This window comes from Solanum tuberosum, unplaced genomic scaffold (genome assembly GCF_000226075.1).
Source record: "Solanum tuberosum cultivar DM 1-3 516 R44 unplaced genomic scaffold, SolTub_3.0 scf00448, whole genome shotgun sequence".
Lineage (NCBI taxonomy): Eukaryota > Viridiplantae > Streptophyta > Magnoliopsida > Solanales > Solanaceae > Solanum > Solanum tuberosum.
Window position 1 is genome coordinate 346,979 of NW_006239367.1, and position 11,141 is coordinate 358,119.

Sequence of the window (11,141 nt, forward strand, 5' to 3'; positions counted from 1 at the left end):
CTTTTTCTATAACCCCGGTGATTCACGATTGAGATATTGGGCTTCGTTCGACGGTTTGGGGTTGAATTTGGTTCAGGATTGTAGTGTTGTATTGATTACCTTAGTGTGGACGTTGTTCCACAGTGGCTTTATGATGATGGTTTGGTATGGGATTCTCCACAATAACTCATTTTGTTGCAGATTCGAGGTATGGTCATGCTACCCTATTTTAGTCGCAGATTCATGGTCTGGACATTGATCCTTAGTCGCAGTCTATAATTCAAGCTCATTATACTCTACGGAGTTGATATCTATCAGTTTGATCCTATTGGTTCTTTTGGGAGGCCTATTTGTGGTTCGAGGTTCGAGCTGCGCACTTCTCAGTAGTTGTAGCTTTTTTTTGCACTTGTCGGGCTTATGGGGTCCGTTCGGGTTTCTAATTTAACTTGTACACAGGTGTACTTCATGGGCTTATGGGGGTCTCGTTAGGTTTTGAGTAATTTAGATACTTGCTTCATTTTAGTCCTTTTCTACACTCATGTGCATTCCTAATAGATTTCCAGTCCTTTGAACTTTGTTGTGTTTTATTCCCGCTTTTCATATTGTTTTTACTTTTCTTGCTCAGTCAGCCTATGATACCTACTGAGTACCTGCTGTTTTGGTATTCGTGCTACACTCAACACCTGTTTCGTGATGTAGTCCGAGCACCAGCTATTAGCTTTGAGTTCGAGCTAATTGTCGCAGTATCCAGATGTGAGGGTGAGTTTATGGCGCCTTGAATCATACATGTCTCATTCTATGCTATTTGGCTAGTCTTTTGTAATTTGAGACAAGTATGTATATTTTTGGTCCAATATATATATATATATATATATATTTTATAGCTTCCGCCTTATTCTCTTGTTATTTATGTTCAAGTGATTATTCTTGCTTTGATTTTACCCTTATACCCATTACTTGTCATTCTAGATTACGGGTTGACTTATTTACTAGAGGTTATAGTAGGTGACATCATGACTTGAGAAATCGGGCCGTGATTGATTTAATCATAAAACGCAAATTTGATACAACATTCAAATCCCTCTATTTGAGTTATTGCGTGCCAAATCAAGTTCTAGGTAAAAATTCATATTTATGGCCTAAGTATTTCGGAACTTGTAGACATAGTTTAAGAGGAGAAACTAGGGGTTCGGTGGTGTTTCGACACCATATTTGCCTTCCAGATGGTGTGTCTCATTTGCGAGTTGCGACCACAAGGGCCACATTTGCATTAAGGGAAACCTTTAGCTACTGACATTCGCAAAAATGGAGTAGAATCTGCAAAAGCAATGCATTATGTGCAATTGTGACACTTTAGCTAAGGATTGGGTTCGTAAATGCTATGAGCCTTTTCGCAATTGTAAGTTGTACATCGTAATTGCGATGAGATAGTATGTGTTAGTTTAGCCGCGACTTAAGCACTCGAATAACTAGTTTCATTGAGCAACTATGCAATAAGGTAAATAAATGCAAGAATTTTATGTGTTAAGAGAGTAAAAGGTCACGTCTTACTTTAGTTGTTGATTCACATTGGTTTAGTTCAATGGTAAAACAAACAAATGGAAATAAATTTAAACAAATCTTGACGGCAGGTGATGCTCCTGGGCTACAACACTGAGGAGACCACCAATACACAATGCAAGGGCATCTCAAACAGTAACAAACGATTTAATAAATGAAAATGTGACGCTTGATGCATCAGAAATAGCATACAGAGCAGAAGAATCATAGTCTGAACCGAGCCCAAAAGTATGAACAGGGAAAGTTGACATATCCTCTAGCCTCTGCCCTTTGTCAATGTAAGGACGAATGGAACAAGGCAACTGATTCATAGCTAGCCCATCTGAAGGCCCCAAGTTCTCTATGACAAAGCACATTGTTTGCTTCAAGAGAGTCAATTTTTAATATCCATTCATGCTCCCACTATGTCATGACCCGAGACTACCCTATAGTCGTAATATGGTTCTTAGCGCCACAAGTGACCCAAAGCTAACTGATGAACTAGCATGACACTAAGATATACATACATAGAAATGAAATACGGATGCAGAAACTAAATTTGAAATAGATTTATTAAACTCAAAACAACAAGTATCTGAGAATAAACATAAACTGGAGCTAATTTGACTGTCTGAAAGCCTCTACTAAGATGAGTTCCTAGGACAAGCCCCTAGCTAACTCTATCTGTCTGAAAATTGAAATAATAACAACAGAATGAAATATATAGGTCTTCCTCGAATGATGAGGACTCACCAATAACACTACCAAGGTCGATCTGAAGTTGTACTAACCGCGGCCTGAGTGCTGAACATCTGAACCTATATTATAGCCAATGACGTCTATAATGCTTGAGCCCGCATCTGAAAATTGGACGTGCTGGGGAGGGGGTGGAAATACTGTTGGTAAAGGACGAGAGTGTTTAACACGATGAAGCACCCGAATTCGACGCACTATAGTAACATCAGTAGCAAATTGGAAAGGGATCTCCTTCCATTTGCATCTACAAATGGGGAAAAGGAGGTTCCCATGCTTAACATTTTCGCCAATGCAGCTGAAGTGAAACGAATGCATGCATTCAGCAGTAAATATGGCCTTACCTTTCTCAGCTTTCATACTCCTAAGGCAAATCACACATGTTCCCTGCAACAACACTATAATTGAATACAAAAGCAACACAATCCCTAATCTTCACTCAAAATTCGTACAATTTACATGGCAACAAGGCACAAATAGAGATATGAAAGTAAAATAATCTCATTAGGTCCTAATTAATCTCATTTTTTAAAATAATCGTACAATTTAGATAGCATCTATTCTTCTTTGTGAAAGTGGTGTTTGAACAAGCTTGAGCGCACATCAACTACATAACTAGGTATAGGTTATTTTCTTCTTTTAGTTAATGATTCTTTTATTTCTGAAAAGGTACTAATAAAATTAATTAACCAAAAATGTATAATATTGATTCAAATTATAGTTATTTTGAATCAATTAGAATAGTTTAAAAAATAATTATGGTAAAAAAAAACCTTCAAAATATGGGAGATAAATATTATATTGTAAATTACGGAGAGATATGAGTAGTGGTCTTTTTTATAAAATAAATAAATGAAAGATCGTTGTCATTTTCAATACTTGAAATTTAAAAAAAAAGGTGTTTTAATTGATTACAAAAATCAACTTAAAACGTTTGTATGGTAAAATCCAACCACGGTCAACATTTTATATATATCTCGCCACAAAAGAATGATACCCCTATTGCTTTTATAATGGCGTTAAAAGCAAATTAAGGAGGACAATATTATATTGTAGAATTGGATTTCTTTAGTTCACTAATGAATGCCAGGAAAAATGTAAAAAATAATAATCAATCTATACCCTCATCAATACGTTGAAACTAATAGTAAAACTAATAATGATCAAAACTAGGGAATAAGATGCGACAAGACAACGTGTTGCTTCTTCCTTCTCATCAGACGATTTTACACTCTTCCAGGCTACTAGTTTAAGAATGGAAGTAGCTACAAATGAAAGACCCTACAAATGATATTATGGACTTGGGTTATGCAACCATTGGGCCTCAGATGTTTGATTGAATCTGTTTTAAACGTCTGGGCTTTAGCATATACACTCTCTTCTAGAACTTAATTAAGGCATCTTTTATTATACAATTTCTGTATTTATCCATTTGTTTGTTAGAGGTAGACCAATTAGAAATAGCCACATGTATAGTTAGTTAGCAGGATACTTGTATAAATATAGGTAAATGGTACAGAGCACATCAATCAATTAAAAGAGAATTTTCCAATACAGTCTTTTATTTTCTGCATGTTATCAGAGCAAGGTTAATAGCTCTTCAGTCTTTCTTCTTCCCTTCTCGTTACAGCTTCTGCTTCCTTGCTTGTTTCTCTTTTTCCTCATGGGGGATGCTCAAATATCTTCTGGTAGTGTTACTGAAAGGAGTGAAGGGATTTCTGCAACTAATGCAGTAGATCCCTCATATGCTTTCTACATCCATCCCTCAGACTCTCCTGGGATGAACTTGGTTCCACCATCTTTGATGGTAGAAGCTATGGTGGCTGGAGAAGAGGGGTTATCATTGCTCTATCAGCCAAAAACAAACTAGGATTCATTGATGGATCCCTAGATGTTCCCACTGATATAAACTTTCAGAAAACTTGGTCAAGATGCAATGATATGGTGCTATCTTGGCTGCTGAATTCTCTTTCAAAAGAGATTGCTGAATCTGTTTTCTACTCCAAAAGTGCAAAAGTCTTGTGGTCTGACCTGGAAGACAGATTTGGTCAGGCTAGTGGAGCAAAATTATTTCAATTACAGAAAGAGTTAAATGCTGTTGTACAAGGAAATTCTAGTATTTCTACTTATTTCACCAAGATGAAAAGTTTATGGGATGAGCTTGATGCTCTTAACACTTTTTCAGCTTGTTCTTGTGATTGTGTATGTGGTACTAAAGAAAAAATTGTCAAAGCTCATCAGGATGAAAGGCTACTTCAATTTCTCATGGGTCTTAGTGACACCTTCATTGGGGTTAGAAGTAACATTCTATTGTCTTCCCCTCTTCCTACCATTGGTCAAGTTTACTCTCTGGTAGTTCAAGATGAAAAACAGAGAGAAATACATGTTGTTCCTAATTACCCAACAAAGTCTGCCTCCTTTCTTGTTGGAAATTCAGGAACTAGGAGGTTTGATGAATATAAACCTAAGCCAGGGAACTTTTCCAAGAAAACAATTTCATTTGTAACTATTGCAAGAAGACAGGTCACACTATTGAACAGTGCTATAAGCTTCGTGGATTCCCTGATGATTTTAAGTTCACCAAGAATAAAAAATACCAACAAGGTCATGTTGCTAACAATGTTTTTAGTTCATCTGAGGTTAACAGTCATGGTGTGGAAGGTTCTACAGATCAAACTTCACTCAGTCAGGAGAATGTTGCTCAACTCTTGCAACTATTACAGAAGATGAACCATCAAACTAGCAATACTAGTGAAGGATCTGCTAACATCACTTGTGCAGGTATACCCAATTCTAATGTTTCTCTGTTTACAGTTGGCAATGTTTCATGGATTTTAGACAGTGGAGCTTCTGAGCATATAACATCTAATAGAACTCTTTTCTCTAATCTCAGTCCTTTGCCTCAACCTATTATGGTTACTCTTCCTAATTCACATAGAGTCACTGTAACTCATTCAGGATCTATCGAACTCTTACCTAAATTAATTCTTCACCATGTCCTCTATATTCAGTCTTTCAAGTGCAATCTTTTGTCTATTCATAAACTGTGCAAACAGTTTCAGAAAAATATTTTATTTACCCCTAACAAATGTTTTATGTTGCAGGGCCCTTCACTGAAGAGCCCTCTGGAGGTTGGTAAGGAACAAGGGGGTCTATATATTTTCAAGTCTCTTCAACCAGCTGTTACTAAGAGTCTTTCTGATCTCAGACATGGTGATCAAGATGATCTTCTCACAAAGCACCTATCTAGTTCTAGATCTAATAGTTCTTGTTTTCCTAATTTTGTTGCCAATGTCTTTACTTCATGTTCTAGTTTCTTTGATTCAAATGTAAAAGAAACTTACTTCATGTTCTAGTTTTTTTGATTCAAATGTAAAAGAAAAGCTATGGCACTATAGATTAGGCCATATGCCTTTGAGTAATATGAAGAATGTTGTTCCAGCTTTTCTACCTTGTTCCAAATTTTCATCTCCTTGCATTATTTGTCCTATGGCAAGACAATCTAAATTGCCTTTTCCTAAAAGTTGTCTCTCTACTAAATCAGTGTTTGAACTAATACATGTGGATACTTGGGGTCCTTACAACACTCCTACATATAATGGTTTTAAGTATTTTTTAACCATTGTTGATGATTTTAGTAGAGCAACATGGACTCATCTACTTAGTTCTAAATCCAATGCTTTTTCTATTCTTAAATCTTTCATTTCCATGGTTAAAAGACAGTTTAACTCCCAAATCAAAATAATCAGAACAGACAATGCTTTTGAATTAGGGGCTGGAAAATTGCATTCTGATTTTTTTCTTTCCAAAGGGATAATTCACCAAACTACTTGTGTTTACACTCCACAACAAAATGGAATAGTGGAGAGGAAACACAAGCATTTGCTTGAAACTTCAAGAGCCTTGTTATATCAATCTCATTTACCTATCATTTATTGGGGAGAATGTTTATTAACTGCCACCTATCTGATTAACAGGTTTCCTTCTTCTATTTTGAATCACAAAACACTTTTTGAAATCCTTTTTAAAGATAAACCTCTTTATTCACATCTAAGATGTTTTGGTTGTTTATGTTTTGTTTCCACTACTTCTCCTCATAGAACAAAGTTTGATCCAAGAGCCTTGCCTTGTGTATTTTTGGGGTATCCTTATGGGAAAAAGGGCTACAAAGTCATGAACCTTAAAACAAAGAAAATTTTTGTTTCTAGAGATATCATTTTTTATGAAGAATATTTTCCCTTTTCATCAGATATGTCTCACATTTCTCATAGATTATTTCCAATTCCTCCCTCAGATATACATGTTTCTGATTTTCCTTTATTTACACTTGCGCCTGACTCTACATTGTCTAGTGTTCCTAATACTTTGCCTATTCCTCCTTCTTCTCCCTCCTCTGACTGTAATCCTATTCCTTCTCCTATCAGTACATCTCCTGATCCTCCCCATCCAACTCCTCTTATTGATACTCTTGTCCGAAAGTCTTCTAGGAATACTAGGACTCCTTCTTATCTTACAGATTATATTTGTCATGTTTTACAACTCACATATGTAAGTTCTTCCTGTTTTCTTAGTCCTATCACTCCTACTTCCCTTTCATTCCATTCTTTATCCTCTTCTAATCAGGTTATGCTCAACTCTGTCTCTAATATCCATGAACCTGCTAGCTATGAACAGGCATTACATGATCCTGCTTGGCAGGAAGCCATGAATCTAGAACTGGCTGCTTTGGAACTAAACTGAACTTGGGATGTTGTTCTTTTGCCTCATGGGAAAAAAGCTTTGCCTTGCAAGTGGGTTTACAAAGTCAAACAACATTCAGATGGTAGTATTGAGAGATTTAAGGTCAGATTGGTCATTAGAGGTGATATACAAAAAGAAGGGGTGGATTACAATGAGACTTTTTCACCAGTGGTGAAGATGACTATTGTTCGCTGTATTTTGGCTATTGCAGTAAAGAGAGGATGGGGTCTCTTTCAATTAGATGTAAATAATGCATTTCTACATGGTGACCTCAATGAGGAAGTTTACATGAGATTTCCTACTGGTCTTTCTCCTCCTCCCCCTAATCATGTTTGTTTATTAAAGAAGTCTATTTATGGCCTAAAACAGGCCTCTCGACAATGGTATTCAAAACTCACTGCTGCCCTCAATTTCAAAGGTTTTAGTCATTCTCTCAATGACTATTCTTTGTTTTTTAAGAAGTCTACTGATTCGATTTCTATAGTTGCAGTTTATGTCGATGACATTTTATTGACAGGAGATAATCCAGCCGACTTACAGGAACTCAAGTTATTCTTGGATGCAGAATTTAAGATTAAAGATCTTGGTAATTTACACTTCTTCCTCGGTTTGGAAGTCATTCGGGAACCACATGGTTTAATTCTTTCTCAAAGAAAGTTCATTTTTGAATTATTAACAGAGTTCGATTGTTTGGACCTTAATCCTGTTTCTACACCTCTGGATTCTTCTGTCAAATTAAAGGCCAATGAAGGTATTCCTTTGACGAATCCTACTCTATATCGACACTTACTGGGAAAACTGAATTACCTGACTCACACGAGGCCGGATCTCTCATTCACTGTACAGCACCTTAGTCAGTATATGTAGGACCCTCGTCTTCCTCATTTTACTGCGGCTTTACGAGTACTTCGCTATTTGCTCCATGATCCAGGTCTTGGGATCTTTATGTCCAGTTCGTCGTCCTTCCAGCTCCTTGCCTTTTGTGATTCCGATTGGGGAACCTGCCCGGATTCACGAAAGTCCGTCAGTGGTTTCTATATTTCTCTTGGTTCTTCTCCTATTACATGGAAATAAAAAAAGCAAGCATCAATATCACTCAGTTCGGCTGAAGCTGAATATAGGTCGATGAGGCGAGTCGTTGCCGAACTTACTTGGTTGGTCCGATTGTTCGTAGATCTCAATGTTCCGATCAGTTTGTCGGTTCCTCTTCATTCGGATAGTTCTGTTGCCATACATATTGCTAAAAATCCGGTCTTTCATGAACGAACGAAACACGTCGAAATCGACTGTCATTTCGTTCGTCAGCAGTACCTCGCCGGTCTTATTTCTCTCTCTCATGTTCGATCTTCCTCTCAGCTTGCAGATCTGTTTACAAAATCTCTCACCGGACTTACCCATCACTCTCTTCTTCACAAGTTGGGTGTCTCATCCCCTCCAACTTGAGGGGGGTGTTGGAATTCTTCTTCCTTCTCATCAGACGATTTTACACTCTTCCAGGCTACTAGTTTAAGAATGGAAGTAGCTACAAATGAAAGACCCTACAAATGATATTATGGACTTGGGTTATGCAACCATTGGGCCTCAGACGTGGGCCTCAGATGTTTGATTGAATCTGTTTTAAACGTCTGGGCTTTAGCATATACACTCTCTTTTAGAACTTAATTAAGACATCTTTTATTATACAATTTCTGTATTTATCCATTTGTTTGTTAGAGGTAGACCAATTAGAAATAGCCACCTGTATAGTTAGTTAGCAGGATACTTGTATAAATATAGGTAAATTGTACAGAGCACATCAATCAATTAAAAGAGAATTTTTCAATACAGTCTTTTATTTTCTGCACAACGTAGGTTCAAATTATATTTTTTCATAAATTTATGCAAAACTGATTGCAATTTATATTAGTTTAAATAAATACTTTCTAAAAATTGTAATTTATGCGGGAATGATTTACAACAAATCACGCTATATGGGGGTGGGGGCGGGTGGGTGGATTGAAGTCTTTATAATTTTAGGTGGATTTGCTCCACAACTATCCCGCCCCGCCTCATTTGCCATCTTAATCAAAACTACAAACAAAGGATAGTTAAGTAAGAACAAGAATTAAATTTCACTTAGAACCAGCACAATTTTTTGTTGATTTGTTGTTATCTGCCACTCTTAGTGGTGAAGCAATTTAAATGTTGTCGGAAAGTAAAAAGGGAAACAGGGATGGAGAATTTCAGAAAAAAAAGGGTGAAAACGGAAAATAGTAAAACAAAAAATAAAAAGAGAGAAGAAATGAAAACGGACCTTGGATGAACGTGTGGTGGGACTGGGTAAACGAGACAAGGAGGACGGCGATGAAGGAATAGCAGGTGATTTGGAATGGTGTGTCTCATTCTGGGAATTGTTATCCTTACGCTTAAGTGAGAGTGCCTTCTTCAGTTTATGCCAGACCATCAACATTTCTTTTTCTTTTTCTTCAGAGAAAGATGAGAAGCAAAGAGAGAAATAGTGCAAATGAATGATTTTTTGTGAAATTCAATGTCGATGGGTTCTGTATATATAGTGAGAAGTGAAGTTTGGTGATAAATTCAGATAGGATTGAGTAATTTTAGAGATAATTTAACATTAATTTAAGTAATGCATGGATTTCAAAATTTATTACAGTGTCTTTGAAGTCAATAATTTAAAGAAGAGCATTCAAAAAATTAATTAATTTTTTTCTTTTGTAAAAAATTAGGAGTTCATATATATAAAATCCTTGGTATTCAATTATTAATAAAAACTAGCAAGAAATTATTTGACGATATTTAAATCAAACATTCCCTAAGTTATATGTGTTGGTTGGTAAGTAGTTAATTCATTATTTACTTATTTAAAAAGAAAAAAGATAAATAACTCGCTAAAGTTAAGCTATATTATTATTGATAGATGGTAGATTCATAATTTTAATTTATCAATTTAAATTATAATTAGTTTTCTTACAAGATTTTATATAGATTATTTTACATATTAAATATATATTTTGAACATAATTATAACATTTGAATCAAAGCTAATGATTTCTATGGAACACTTGATTATAATGAAACTTTGCTTCTATATATTACTATAATATATAGAGAAAATACATTAAAAAAAACTTTGAACTTGGTTGTATAACTTACTTTTAGTACTTAAATTACACGGGAGTTTCAATAACCCCCTTAACATCTTTGAAGTGAATTAAAAATCACCCTAAGATTATTATACCACTCTCACTTACCACATCATAGTCATGTAAGTGCCACAACATAATCATGTCAGCACCACATTATTAATTAATTTTTTTATTAATTATTTTCGCAATTTTTTCTTTAACACTTCTTAAAATTAATTTACACTAAGTAATTAATTGCAAATGCATTTTCTAAAATTAAAATTTAAAATGTGTCTCCATTTTTATTCCCCCATACCCACCCCCTTCACTTGTTTCTTCCTCCTTCTTCTTTACCATTTCTAGCTCTTAACCGTTCATTTTTTCCCTCTTCATATTTTCCAATGAGCTCCACCACACCTCATGTTTCTCTTTCTTTCTTTGTCTTATTCGGTGAATCAACAAGTTTTTTTTAGCTCCAATGAAAATCGACAAAATTTATAGGTGTGAAATTGACGTCAATAATAAGATGTTGGTGTTGGGTTTTATGGATTACTGAAGTAGTTCATAGAGTTGAAGATGAAGATGGAGGAAAAAATGATGCTTCAATGGAGAAGAAGCTTATTGGGAAAGACAATAAAATGAAGAGAAAAACATTAAAAAATTTATGGGCCAATAGGAAAATTCATATAGCTTAATAAAAGTTAATATATTAAGAAAATAATATTTAAAATATAATTATATATTGACTTATAAAAAAATGACATGTGTATGGTTTTATAAAAAAAAATCCTTTTTTAACTCCTTCACATGCTATTAGGTGAGTGAGACCACTCTCTTTGCCACGTCATCCCTTAGGGTTGCATTTAATTCACTTCAAAGATGTTAAGGGGGTATTTAAACGTATGTATAGTTTAAGTCCTAAAGTAAGTTATCCGGCCAAGTTTAGGGGTTTTTTTTTATGTGTTTTCTCTAATCTATCTATATATAAAAGGAGAAGAAAAAATG

The 11,141-nt window shown here is 35.3% G+C and overlaps 1 long non-coding RNA gene across 1 annotated transcript; it reads right to left on the minus strand.

The window, feature by feature from the left end:
- Nucleotides 1–4,202: 4,202 nt before the first annotated feature.
- On the minus strand, nucleotides 4,203–8,418 carry LOC107058142 (uncharacterized). The gene is made up of 3 exons (XR_001471811.1): nucleotides 8,163–8,418; nucleotides 7,819–8,068; nucleotides 4,203–4,302 (listed from the first exon to the last, which is right to left on the minus strand). It is a non-coding gene; the product is annotated as an uncharacterized lncRNA (long non-coding RNA).
- Nucleotides 8,419–11,141: the final 2,723 nt, after the last annotated feature.